Genomic DNA, 15,502 nt, shown 5'->3' on the forward strand with positions numbered 1-15,502 from the left:
CTGAATCATAATTGACATAACATTGTATAAGCTTAAGATGTGTACAGTTTATTGTGATTCACACAGTCAAAGACTCTGGCATAGTAAATAAAGCAGATGTTATTTTGGAAATCTCTTGCTTTTTCCATGATCCAGTGGATGTTGGGAATTTGATCTCTGGTTCCTCTGCTTTTTCTAAACCCAGCTTGAACATCTGGAAGTTCATGGATCACGTACTGCTGAAGCCTGGCTTGGAGAATTTTGAGCATTACTTTACTAGCGTGTGAGATGAGTGCAATTGTGCGCTAGTTTGAGCATTCTTTGGCATTGCCTTTCTTTGGGATTGGAATGAAAACTGACCTTTTCCAGTCCTGTGGCCACTGCGGAGTTTTCCAAATTTGCTGGCATATTGAGTGAAGCACCTTCACAGCATCATTTTTTAGGATTTGAAATAGCTCAACTGGAATTCTATCACCTCCACTAACTTTGTTCCTAGTGATGCATCCTAAGGCCCACTTGACTTCACATTCCAGGATGTCTGGCTCTAGGTGAGTGATCACACCATCGTGATTATCTTGGTCATGAAGATATTTCTTGTATAGTTCTTCTGTGTATTCTTGCCACCTCTTCTTAATATCTTCTGCTTCTGTTAGGTCAATCCCATTTCTGTCCTTTATCGAGCCCTTCTTTGCATGAAATGTTCCCTTGGTTTCTCTAATGTTCTTGAAGAGATCTCTAGTCTTTCCTATTCTGTTGTTTTCCTCTTATTTCTTTGCATTGATCACTGAAGGAAGGCTTTCTTATTTCTCCTTGCTATTCTTTGGGACTCTGCATTCAGATGCTTATATCTTTCCTTTTCTCCTTTGCTTTTCACTTCTGTTCTTTTCACAGCTACTTGTAAGGCCTCCCCAGAAAGTCATTTTGCTTTTTTGCATATCTTTTCCATGGGGATGGTCTTGATCCCTGTCTCCTGTAAAATGTCATGAACCTCCGTCCATAGTTCATCAGGCGCTCTATCTATCAGATCTAGTCACTTATATCTATTTCTCACTTTCACTGTATAATCATAACGGATTTGATTTAGGTCATACCTGAATGGTCTAGTGCTTTTCCCTCCTTTCTTCAATTTAAGTCTGAATTTGACAATGAGTTCATGATCTGAGCCAGTCAGCTCCTGGTCTTGTTTTTGCTGACTGTATAGAGCTTCTCCATATTTGGCTGCAAAGAATATAATCAATCTGATTTCAGTGTTGACCATCTGGTGATGTCCATGTGTAGAGTCTTCTCTTGCGTTGTTGGAAGAGGGTGTTTGCTATGACCAGTGCGTTCTCTTGGCAAAACTCTATTAGCCTTTGCCCTGCTTCATTCCGTAATTCAAGGCCAAATTTGCTTGTTACCCCAGGTGTTCCTTGACTTCCTACTTTTGCATTCCAGTCCCCTATAATGAAAAGGACATCTTTTTTGGTTGTTAGTTCTAAAAGGTCTTGTAGGTCTTCATAGAACCATTCAACTTTAGTTTTTTCAGTGTTACTGGTTGGGGCATAGGCTTGAATTACTATTTTATTGAATGGTTTGCCTTGGAAATTTATATGCAGGTCAGGAGCAACAGTTAGAATTGGACATGGAACAACAGACTGGTTCCAAATAGGAAAAGGAGTACGTCAAGGCTGTATATTGTCACCCTGCTTATTTAAATTATATGCAGAGTACATCATGAGAAATGCTGGGCTGGAAGAAGCACAAGCTGGAATCAAGATTGCTGGGAGAAATATCAATCACCTCAGATATGCAGATGACACTACCCTTATGGCAGACAGTGAAGAGGAACTAAAAAGACTCTTAATGAAAGTGAAAGAGGAGAGTGAAAAAGTTGGCTTAAAGCTCAACATTCAGAAAATGAAGATCATGGCATCTGTTCCCATCATTTCATGGGAAATAGATGGGCAAACAGTGGAAACAGTGTTAGATTTTATTTTGGGGGGCTCCAAAAACACTGCAGATGGTGATTACAGCCATGAAATTAAAAGACGCTTACTCCTTGGAAGAAAAGTTATGACCGACCTAAATACAATATTAAAAAGCAGAGATATTACTTTGCCAACAAAGGTCCATCTAGTCAAGGCTATGGTTTTTCCAGTGATCATGTATGGATGTGAGAATTGGACTGTGAAGAAAGCTGAGTGCCAAAGAACTGATGCTTTTGAACTGTGGTGTTGGAGAAGACTCTTGAGAGTCCCTTCGACTGCAAGGAGATCCAACCAGTCTATTCTAAAGGAGATCAGTCCTGGGTGTTCATTGGAAGGATTGATGTTAAAGCTAAAACTCCAGTGCTTTGGCCTCTTCATGCAAAGAGTTGACTCAATGGAAAAGACTCTGAAGCTGGGAGGGATTGGGGGCAGGAGGAGAAGGGGATGACAGAGGATGAGATGGCTGGATGGCATCACAGACACGATGGACATGAGTTTGAGTAAACTCCAGGAGTTGGTGATGGGCAGGGAAGCCTGGCATGCTGCGATTCATGGGATCGCATAGAGTCAGACATGACTGAATGACTGAACTGAACTGAAGGTGTGTACATGTGTGGTTTTGATACACTTATATATTGTAAAATTATTACCACATAGCATTAGCTAACATCACCATCATGTCATTTAACTATCATAGTTATGCATGTTTATGAGTCATGAGAATATTTCAGACTTTCTCTTCCAGCAACTTTCAAAATGTAATACAGTATTATTAACTATAATCACCATTGTACACATTAGATCCACAGAATTTATTCATCTTAAAACTGGAAGTTTGCACTTTTTGACCCAAATCTCCCCATTTCCTCATTCCCAAGTCCCTGGTAGCCACCATTCTTCTCTCTGTTTCTATTAAGTTTGGCTTTTTTAGATTCCACATATAAGTGGCATAATGCATTCACACTCATAAATTGTATATACTAATCATAGAGACTAAGAAGGCATGCGTTTCACAGACACATATAACAAGGAGATAAATAACCATATTTGCTGTGAGTATATAAAGCACAAATATATAAATCCAATATATTTATTTAATTTCACTCAAATCAGATTTTCTTTCAGACTTATAATTCACTCTACTTTCTATATATATAAATAAATAAAAATCAAAAGATGATAAAAGTAAAAATTTTATTTAAAAATGAGATTTTTGTGTTGCAAAGTAAACTGATCTTAGTAAATTTTCTACAGAATTAAAACTTTGGCTTTTAAGCCCTCAAAAATGCTACCTTTTAAACTATAAATATTAAAAATCTTAGACTGAAACATTTATAAACATATACTACAAACAGAATAAGTGGGCTAATTTGCTTCAGTCGTGTCTGACTCTTTGTGACCCCATGGACTATAGCCCACCAAGCTCCTCTGCCCATGGGATTTTCCACACAAGAACAGTGGAGTGGGTTGCCATTTCCTCCTCCAAGGGCTCTTCCCAACCCAGGAGTCAAACCCACGCCTCCTATGTCTCCTGCATTGGTATTCAGATTCCTTATTGCTGAGCCATCAGGGAGGCCCTAATGTATTCTAGAGACTAAAAAACACTCTTAATCCACGGTCTTTATTTTTACCGCTCCCAGTTTTATAACTTGTAAAATATCTGTTGGAAAAAAGTACTATTATGTGGGCTTATGAAATGTAGATTTCAATTACTTTCAGTTCCAAAGAGGACAAGCTTATTGTTAATGCAACTATTGATGAGGGTAATTAAGCATTAATTAATAAACTTACTCATCATTTCTAAAATGTATAAATGTCACATTGTAATTTATATGTAGCTTATGTTATACAAGTTTCCTTTGGTTGAAAATAAAATGTATACAAAAATCAATACGTAAACATCTAAATGAAAAGTTTTCAAAAATATTAAGTGCATTCTGACCTTTCCTGTAAAAGCTTAAACAAATTTTGGCAGAAAGTTTATTAGTATAATTGTAGTGCCTATGTATTTTTGTGTCTTTCTCATTCTGCATATACAAAAAGAATATAGAATATGAAATTAATATTATTATTGCAAAAATCTCTTTATATAAGATACAAATGCTGTAAGCTGTTTGAAGACAGCTGAAATATATTAATCATTATTGTCTATCTGCTGAGCTATATATCATGATACTTTGCAGAAAATTATTTAATAATTAATTTAATTGCCATAAAAATAAGTAAAACTTGTATTCAGAAGATAAACTGCAAGTCAGAAAAGTTCTCATGTTCAAAAGTGATCAGCTGTATTTTGCAGTACAATGTGAAAACAGAAAACTAGAATAAGTATTTTTAAAATTATATTTTATTAACACAAAATATAATTCAATAAACAGATATTCTAAATAATCAGAATATTTTCAAACATTCTGATTTTGGGAGCTTCTGGTTAACACTGTTTCAGTTAAAAAATATTTTTGTTTCAGTGAGGCTTTCCTTTATATTTATCTTCTAGTCAAGCTATCTAAATTCAGTAATACATTCCTCCTAACTTTTATCTTGACAAGCTTGATTTTTAAAGAACTAGTTTGGATAGATGCATAAAAAATCATTTGTATTTCTTTTCATGAAGGCTCCACTGAATGCCTCACAACTTCCATTTGTCAATCGATTTTACAATCAGGCAATGTATACAAGACAATGCTTAAACCATCAAGTTTCATTGATTTCACAAAGCTGTTTATCAAACAGAAATTGAAACATCTTTTTCACCATCCAAAACAAGTTTAACAAAATTCAACCCCCTTTGCCAACACTATTATAAAGTCCTTAAACTATAAGTTCACAATAATCAAGCTTCAAAAATCCTACATATGCTCCCTAGAGTTTTCATTTCAACTGTAACTCCAGGAATAAAGCTATATGTGAAGCCTTAATAAAATCACCAATTATTCCATTTAGTATTGATTCCATTACAAATGTAGCTATAGTTGCAAACATGGGCTTTTCAGACTTCTTAAGATTTGTATCCAACAGTGACTGAACTACATGATCCTCATTCAGTAAAAGATAATAATAATAATAAATAAGACTATAATTAGGAGTTTGTAGCAATTTACAAAGGTTGGTTAACAAAAGTATTCATTTATTCATGGGGCAAATATATTAGAAGCACAAAGAAGAAACATTAACAATATCCATATTAATACTAAAAAATCAATGATTACCTCCAGGCTTAATATGACTGTGGAAACCAGCACTCCATTCGCTGACTCAAGATGACAAAAAGAGGGAAAAAAATAATTGAATCAATATTTTTGCCTGACTTTCAAATCAAATGCCTATGTGAGATATTGAGAAATAAGTATTTATTTAGCATCTACTGTTGACCTAGTATCATGAAAAATATGCATTGATTAAAATGCCCAAGGTTTGTTATAAGGGTTCATGAAGTCATTCATGCACACAGTAAGGAAAGCAGCAAGCAGTACATATAAGCCATGTATATAATGTGTGTGTAACATTCAGGGACTGTCTGCATAAAGAAATATTTGGTAACTTGATAAAAGTTCTCCTTTTTAAAAGCAAATCTGATTTAACACTAAGTACTTTCTCTTTCAGAAAGGTTACCATAATAAACATGCTTTAGCTTGATGTACCTTCTTGGGTATTAAATTTTCCATTAAAAATATAAAATAAAGAAAATATCAGAAGTAGCACACATTTTCAGAGACTACTGAGTACTATTATAGCTACACAAACAATTCCTGCAGTTCTATGTTCAAAATATATATTGAAACAGGGCCAAATTTGTTACTACTTCTTTGTGTGCATGCCAAGTCATTTCAGTTGTGTCATACAGCTGAACCTTAGGACTGTGTCACGAACCTTTGGACTGTAGCCCGCCAGGCTCCTCTGTTCATGGTATTCTCCTGGCAAGAACACTGGAGTAAGTTCCCATGCCCTTCTGCAGGGAACCTTCCCAATCCAGGGATCAAACCCTGGTCTCTTATGTCTCCAGCCTTGGCAGGAAGATTCTTTACTGTTGAGCCACTGAGAAAGCCACTTCTACTAAAATTATTTAATCCAAGACACTTGGATGTTATTTATATCCAAGTTATTTTATATCCAAGGATATAGTCATTATATGGTTATTACATAGTTATCCTATAGTTATATAGGATATAGTTATAGTTAGTTATTTATACCCAAGGATATATCTACCCAAGACTTTTGACAGGATTCTCCTAACTGACTTAATTCCCTACCTGCCCTAGTTAATTCTTTGTCTAGATGCCAGAATGACCTTTTTAAAAAATATCATTCACACACTCTCACTGAAAACAATCCTTGGTTTTTAATCGTACTTATTATAAGATCCAAACTTCACACTATAACTTGTAGAATGTGTATGAGGATCTTTACTCAAATGTCACTCTGTCAGAAAAGCCTTTTCTGACTATCTTATCTAAAATAGAAGATTCCCATTCATCATGCTCTGTATTCTTTGCCTTCTTTATTTTTGTTTTACTGCTATCTGAAATTATATGCTTGTCTGTTTTTTGCTTATTAAATATCTCTATATTAGAATGCAAGCTCCATTGTTAGAGGCCTTTCTCTGTTCAACACTTAAAGACACATAGCAGACCATCAGTCAATATTCGCTGAATAAATAAAATGGACTTTGGAGAAATAATTAGCACAGGATCAAATGCTGGTCCTTCCACTTTTAAGAGCTGAATGTCTTGAGCAAGTCACTTAGTCACTTAGAGTCTCCGTGTCTATGCTGAGTGTTCCCGACAATAAACACAATTCAGAGGTGAATAAGGAGCCTGGTGGGCTGCTGTCTATGGGGTCGCACAGAGCTGGACACGACTGAAGCAACTTAGCAGCAGCAGCAGCAGAGGTGAATAACACAGAGCCTAAAGCCAGATGTCCAGCTTTAAAGTCTAGCTCAATCACTGGCTTGCAATTAACCTTGAGCAAGCAACTTAACCCTTCTGTTATTCTATTTCTTACTCTGTAAAATGAACATAGTAACAACCACCATCTCATAAATTTAAATGAGTGAATACACGTTAACTTGCTTTGCACAATATTTGACTTACTGATAGAGGTAATAATTATTAGCTAATGCTACTCAATCAAATGTATGTATATAATATGTATACATTATGAAATATATTAAATCAAATTTTAAAAAAGGCTTGCAGTGATGTGCAATCAGTCTGATATAAAGAAATGATCACTGGGCAAGGACAATGAAGTTTGGGACCTCATTCCTCCAACATTTTTTATCTGTGTAAAATGGGACAATTATTTCCTTCTTTTTGGTTCCAATTTTCTCTTTTCTTTATGTTTCCTTCAAGTTCAAAAATTTTGTGATTGAATTTATTTCTAAAATACATATTTTAAACCTGTTCTGCACTGTTGGTGGGAATGTAAATTGGTATAGCCACTATGGAGAACAGCATGGAGGTTCTCTAAGAAACTAAAAAAAAACTACCACATAGTCCTGCAATCCCACTCCTGGGCATGTATCTGGAGAAAAACATGATCCAAAAGTATACAATGGAGGGGATAAACCCCAATGCCCACTGCAGCACTGTTTACAAGAGTCAACACATGGAAGCAACTGAAATGTCCATTGACAGATGAATGGATAAAAAAGATGTGAACTACATATACAATACTGGAGTGGGTTGTCATTACCTGCTCGAAGGGATCTTCCCAACCCAGGGGTTGAACTCACAACTCCTGCATCTCCTGCACTGAGAGGTGGATACTTTAACCATTGTGCTACCTGGGAAGCCCATATACAATGGAATATTACTTTATAATTTAAAAAGAAGGAAATAATGTCATTGGCAGCAACATGGATGGACCTGGAAATTACCATATTAAGTGAAGTAAGTCAGACAGATAAGTCAGACAGAGAAAGATAAGTACATGATACTGCCTATCTGCAGAATCTAAAAAGCAAAAAATGATGCAAGTGAACTTATTTACAAAACAGGAACAGACTCACAGACTTAAAAGAACAAACTATGGCTACAACAACACAAGAAAAGACTCTACACATGGACATCTCCAGATGGTCAACACCAAAATCAGATTGATTATATTCTTTGTAGCCAAATATGGGGAGAAGGCAATGGCACCCCACTCCAGTACTCCTGCCTAGAAAATCCCATTCATGGAGGAGCCTGGTAGGCTATAGTCCATGGGGTCACGAAGAGTTGGACATGACTGAGCAACTTCACTTTCACTTTTCACTTTCCTGCATTGGAGAATGAACTGGCAAGCCACTCCAGTGTTCTTGCCTGGAGAATCCCAGAGACGGAGGAGCCTGGTGGGCTGCCATCTATGGGGTCACACAGAGTGGGACACGACTGAACTGACTTAGTAGCAGCAGCATCCAAATATTGGGAAGCTCTATACAATAAGCAAAAACAAGACCAGGAGCTGACTGTGGCTCAGATCATGAACTCCTTATTGCCAAATTCAGACTTAAATTGAAGAAGGTAAAGAAAACCACTAGACCATTCAGCTTTGACCTAAATCAAATCCCTTACAATTATACAGTAGAAGTGAGAAATAGATTTAAGAGACTAGATCTGATAGACAGAGAGCCTAATGAACTATGGACGGAGGTTCATGACATTGTACAGGAGACAGGGATCAGGACCATCCCCAAGAAAAAGAAATGCAAAAAAGCAAAATGGCTGTCTGAGGAGGCCTTACAAAAAGATGTGGAAAGGAGAGAAGCGACAAAGGAGAAAAGGAAAGATATACCCATTTGAATGCAGAGTTCCAAAGAATAACAAGGAGAGATAAGACAGTCATCCTCAGTGATCAGTGCAATGACATAGAGGAAAACAACAGAATGGAAAAGACTAGAGATCTCCTAAAGAAAACTATAGATACAAAGGGAACATTTCATGCAAAGATGGGCTCGATAAAGGACAGAAACAGTATGACTTAACAGACTCAGAAGACATTAAAAGGTGGCAAGAATACAGAGAAGAACTGTACAAAAAAGACCATCATGACCAAGATAATCACGATGGTGTCATCACTTTCCTAGAGCCAGACATCCTGGAATGTGAAGTCAAGTGAGCCTTAGGATGCATCACTAGGAACAAAGTTAGTGGAGGTGATAGAATTCCAGTTGAGCTATTTCATATCCTAAAAAATGATGCTGTGAAGGTGCTTCACTCAATATGCCAGCAAATTTGGAAAACTCCGCAGTGGCCACAGGACTGGAAAAGGTCAGTTTTCATTCCAATCCCAAAGAGGGGCAATGCCAAAGAATGCTCAAATTACCACACAATGGTATACATCTCACATACTAGCAAAGTAATGCTCAAAATTCTCCAAGACAGGCTTCAACAATATGTGAACTGTGAACTTCCAGATGTTCAAGCTGGTTTTAGAAAAGGCAAAGGAACCAGAGATCAAATTGCCAACTGGATCATTGAAAAAGCAAGAGAGTTCCCGAAAATCATCTCGAGGAGGAAATGGCAATCCACTCCAGCACTCTTGCCTGGAAAATCCCATGGACGAAGGAGCCTGATAGGCTACAGTCCATAGGATCGCAAAGAGTCGGACACGACTGAGTGCCTTCACTTCACTTCACTTCTGCTTTATTGACTATGCCAAAACCTTTGACTTTGTGGATCACAATAAACCGTGGAAAATCCTGAAAGAGATGGGAATACCAGACCACCTGACCTGCCTCTTGAGAAATCTGTATGCAGGTCAGGAAGCAACAGTTAGAACTGTACATGGAACAACAGACCGGTTCCAAATAGGGAAAGAAGTACGTCAAGGTTGTATATTGTCACCCTGCTTATTTAAATTATATGCAGAGAACATCATGAGAAACGCTGGGCTCAATGGAGCACAAGCTGAAATCAAGATTGCTGAGAGAAGTATCAGTAACCTCAGATATGCAGATAACATGATTCTTATGGCAGAACGTGAAGAAGAACTAAAGAGCCTCTTGATGAAAGTGAAAGAGGAGAGTAAAAAAGTTGGCTTAATGCTCAACATTCACAAAACCAAGATCATGGCATCTGGTGCCATCACTTGATGTGAAATAGATGGGCAAACAGTGGCAGACTTTATTTTTGGGGGCTCCAGAATCACTGCAGACGGTGATTGCAGCCATGAAATTAAAAGACACTTACTCCTTGGAAGGAAAGTTATGACCAACCTAGACGGCATATTAAAAAGCAGAGACATTACTTTGCCAACAAAGGTCCGTCTAGTCAAGGCTATGGTTTTTCCAGTGGTCATGTATGGATATGTGAGTTGGACTCTGAAGGAGGCTGAATGCCGAAGAATTTATGCTTTTGAACTGTGGTGTTGGAGAAGACTCTTGAGAGTCCCTTGGACAGCAAGGAGATCCAACCAGTCCATCTAAGGGAATCAGTCCCGAATATTCATTGGAAGGACTGATGCTGAAGTTGAAACTCCAATGCCCTGTTGCTGGGAAAGATTGAAGGCAGGATGATAAGAGGTTGACAGAGTTAAGATGGTTGGATGGCATCACCGATTCAATGGACATGAGTTTGAGTAAACTCCAGGAGTTGGTGATGGACAGAGAGGCCTGGGATGCTGCTGTCCATGGGGTTGCAAACAGCTGGACGTGACTGAGCTCCTGGACTGAACTGAACTGAACTGATGGCTACAACAAGAAGTGATGGTGGGAGAAAGGGATAGACTGGGAATTTGAGATTGACATGTACATACTGCTGTATTTAAAACAGATACCCATCAAGAACATACTGTATAGCACAGGGAATATAGCTCAATATTCTTTAATAACCTAAATGGGAAAAGAATTCAAAAGGAATAAGTACATGAATATGTATAACTGAATCACTTGAGACTAACACAGCATCATTAATCAACTATACTCCAATATAAAATAAAAATTTTTTAAAAAACTGCTAGTAAAAATAAAATAAAACTTACTCTACACTAAATAATGGAATGCTTTGAGGAGGTCACACTGTGGCAATATCATATAAAATTATATAGTTAAACATTTGCCAAATTACCTACCAATCCCATTTATAGGGGCTTTCCTAGACAATTGAAAATTTGCTCTCATAAAAATGTGTATTATTTATGAACGTTTAAAGGAACTCTATTCAAATTTGAATTTGCCAACAATTGAAATTGGAAACAATTGGAAATAACCAATACCCTTTGATGGGTGAATGCTAACAAACTCTGGTATATGTATATACACACACATACATACATACATACGGGGTAACAAAGAGTTGGACATGGCTTAAAGACTGAACAACAGTATATTAATTTCATGAATATCTATTCAACAAGGAAAATGAACTGATGATTAATATGTTAACATGGGAAATTTCCAAAGCCATTATGCTCACTGGAAAATGTAGGCTCAAAAGGCTACATACTATACAATTCTATTGTTATGAATTTTCTCAGAAAAGACAAAACTACAAAGGACAGAGAACAAATCAATGGCTGCTAGAGGATGGGGATCTGAGAGTGAGGGTTTGATGGAAAGATCATGAAGGGAATTTAGGAGTTGCAGGATTCTTCTGCATACTGACTATGGTGATGATTACAAAGATCTATACATAAGCTAAAATGCAGAGCAATAAGTACACTGAAATAAGTCAATTTTATTGTATGTATACAAAACACACACACACACTCAAGTTATCTTTTATGTTTAACAGAGTTAAATATGCCCCTTTATGTAAATTATAAAACATTCTTAATATATTTGTTCTTAGGCATTTTATGCTTTTGTCTCTTAGAATAATTTTAGTAATGTTTTTGAGTTGTTTATTATTATTATTACTACATATTTTTAAAACTCTTGATGACTTTGACTTTTTTTTCCCCTCAAAACTTAGCTAATTGGCAACACCTTGTAATTTCTAGTTTTCTTAACTGAGGTTCTTGACTTACTTGGTCTTCAATGTTATTTTATCTTGTTTTCTTGGTTGGTACAGTCTAGAACTACAAGAATAATCTATTTTCAATTAATGGGCATAATAGTCATTTTTATCTTTGTTCTAATCTTTACAGAAATGCTTTCCTTGGTTCCATATATATTTTATTACATTATATATTCCAGCATCTGGCTTTACAAGGTTTTTATTTCAGATTTGAATGTTGAATGTTTCTATATTTTTGCTGTTAATTAATGTTAATTACATTGGCATTAATTTAAAAATTATTAATTAGTTCCAAATATTGAACCATTATTATATTCCCAGAATGAACCACTCTTAGGAATCATGCATTATTCCATTATTACACTTCTAGATTCATTGCTTTAATTAGGACCACTATTTTAATATTAAAAATTACCTATCCCTGGTGGCTCAGTGGTAAAGAATCTGCTTGTCAATGCAAAAGATGTGGGTTCAATCCCTGAGTTGGGAAGATCCCCTGGAGAAATATATAGCAACCCACTTCAGTATTTTTGCCTCAGAAATCCCATGGACAGAGGAGACTGGTGGGCCACAGTCCATGGGGTCACAAAAGACTCAAACATGAATTAGTGGCTAAACAACAAAAACAATCAATGATTTAAAAATATTTGTACCAGATGTCATCACATACAAAGTGATGATAGAAGTGGGTTTATACTTCAGAAAAATTTGTTCTCCATATAATTAATTCTAAAAATATTAAAAAGTAGCATCAAATAGGATGCTTGTTTTATAATTTACATTACATAAAACTACAAATTAAATATTATCAATCTAAAAATCAGTATCCGTTAAAAAAAAACATAAGGGACCATATAGTGGTTGTCGATTCTTTACCTTCAGCCACTGTTATGGACTTCCAAAGTGACAAAACAGGAAATCTGCTGAAATTAACTAAATCACTTTCAAAAATGATTCTCGAGCCAAATGAAAAGGGAATTTGGCATCACAGGCCTTCATTAATAGAGTTGTAACGAGAGAAGACATAGGCATTCTATATAACAGGCTGATGAAAGGCAAGTCCACTGACTACATACACTGCTATGTGCTGTTCCAATTAAATTTAATTGATCTGCATTTTACTTCTATTATTTACTTACAATAGTCTCTAAATGCCCCCCAAAGATGCTTAAACAGCTAAATTATATCACAAAGGGAAATAAACTGATCAATGAAGACTCTAAAAAATAATATATATATAAATATTGCATGCGATTATCTCCTGTTCATTAATGATATGTTTTGTGAGTGGTCTACACCAAACTAGTCTTCCAATATAATAAGATATAATTGTAGTTTTTATTTAGTATTTCAAAGATAAGCTTAGTAAGATTAAAATTATTAAAAATTACTTTAAATGCATTATATAGATCATCAAAAACTGACTTGTAACTGCATATAAATTTTAGTTCCTGTTCTTAATTGTTTTCCTTCCTTTACATATTTTGTCATATTATTTCTTAAATTATATCTTATAAAATTCCTGTTGAAAGCTTAAAAACATAATAAAAAGACTACAGATTTATAAATTACATTCTGTCATCTGTTCTTAGATGAAATAATGTTCCCCTTACCACTATCTTGTTTAATTCCCTCTTGCACTTTTTATCATTTTTCACACCCCATTCCTGTCCCCCACCCAAAGAATCTTTCTTATTTATTTTGTAGTATTTCATTTTCTGTATAAGTGCTAAGTCCTTAACTTTAATGTAGGTACTGGACTTGACAAGCAATTAAAGCAAACAATTTCCACTCATCAAGGCTTGCCAAATTAGTCATCTGCCATCTGCCCCCTCATCTGGTTCTCCTTGAGGTCTTGCTGTGAATCTAGATACATTCACTCAGATTAAGAGGGACAGTGCAAACCTCCAACCTGGTAAAATGCCAGTGGGAGCTAAGTATGTAAATATTAGTAACCATCTTTCTTCCCTAGATTATCATGCTTTCAACTACCCCTTTGTATGTAATAAAAACCAGTCTGTTCGTAATGGCTTATAACTGTCAGACCTTTGCCATTCACTGTAATTAAAGTGGCAGTCTGTGGAATAATTTTTTTTTTCCACTTATAAGTATCTTTAAAAAGGAATTAGACTATATGTTCCTAATATGAAGCTTTGGTCACCTATCAGGCTGATATTTTAAGCACTGATAAAGACATACATTAATAAATGGACTTTGCCCTTTCTATTTGTAAAGGTTGCAGAGTGAAGCATTCTTTATTATTCTTTGCATCAGCAAATGTTTACTTGACAGATGACATGCAAGAAGTATTTTCTAATCACATTCAGTCAACCAATATCAGGAAATGGCAAAACTGAGAAATAGCAAGAGTAAAACATGGTACCCCTGTTATCCACATGCTCCTTTTTAAGGGCACTCTTCCCTTAAGGCATTCTTCAGCCTAAGGCTGTTCTAGGGCAATTAGTGACTTCAGGCAAATGCACTAAGATGCCCCTTTTCTGGGTGGAAGAAACTCCATGGCAGAGCACATGGCTTGGCTACCAGCATATTGGCTGCTTATTATTCCCATCTGTCCCTGCTCCCTGTGCCTCTTTTCAGGGTTAAGCCTACTATTACAGCAAACAGAAGTCTTGGTCAACTCCACTCTCCTTGGTCATCCATCCAAACTTGCTCATTCAAGATTAAATTGTGCCTAAAAAAGTAACAATCCCTGCAAATCAAAAGAAAAGTGTGCCAATGTTAGCTCTGGAATGAGCAGAAGTGACAGAGAAGATAACTAAGGATCCTTTAAGATATCTTCAGACTAACTTCACTCAAAGCCAAATCTGAAATCACCTTCTAACAAAGTGCTGGAAAGTTTTTGAAACCATTTCTTAGTACCGTAACTCTCTTGGATGACAGAAAAGCCACCATCTGATACTGAGAGAGTTAATTTTTAGGTAGGTTGATAAGGAGTCCGGGGCCCTCAAGTAGGAGAAAGGGGTCCTGGGCTCTCAAGGAGGAGAAAGGGACAAACTTTTTTTCTACATTGCGTTGTTTTAGTCACATAAGATGCTTTATCTTAAACTGAGTTGTTAGGACAAAAGTCTTTAAGACTAATTTTCTTTACACGCTTAGTCGCTCAGTCCTGTCCAACTCTTTGCAACCCCAGGGGCTGCAGCCTGCCAGGCTCCTCTGTCCATGGGGATTCTCTAGGCAAGAATACTGGAGAGGGTCACCATGCCCTTCTCCAGGAGATCTTCCCAATCCAGGGATCGAACCCAGGTCTCCTGCATTGCAGGTGGACTCTTTTACCATCTGAGCCACCAGGGAAGCCCCATCTTTCTTTGAGCCCAGAGCTAATGATTACAAAACAAAACAACTCATCTTGCTCAAGGGTATGTTTTTCTTTAAGCTCTGTACTAATGATTATTTAAGAACAATTTATCTTGCTCAAGGACATGTTTCTCCTTAACAAGAAGCTATCTTCTGACCTATTTTGTTATCTTAAGGCTTATGTTGTGAGAGCAGGTCTGGTAAGAGGTTTCTATTTTTAGTTCTAATCTTGTTGATTTAAGATGTATGTTGTGGGAGTGGGTCTGGTAAAAGTATATAAGGCCTTGATAAAACTAGCAA

At 36.4% G+C, this 15,502-nt stretch overlaps 1 protein-coding gene across 2 annotated transcripts in view; it reads right to left on the reverse strand.

Moving 5' to 3' along the window:
* Positions 1-15,502, reverse strand: part of ERBB4 (erb-b2 receptor tyrosine kinase 4) — a 1,302,405-nt gene that overhangs the window by 799,154 nt on the left and 487,749 nt on the right. The window lies entirely within an intron of this gene.

This window comes from Ovis canadensis, chromosome 2 (assembly GCF_042477335.2).
Source record: "Ovis canadensis isolate MfBH-ARS-UI-01 breed Bighorn chromosome 2, ARS-UI_OviCan_v2, whole genome shotgun sequence".
Classification (NCBI taxonomy): Eukaryota; Metazoa; Chordata; class Mammalia; order Artiodactyla; family Bovidae; genus Ovis; species Ovis canadensis.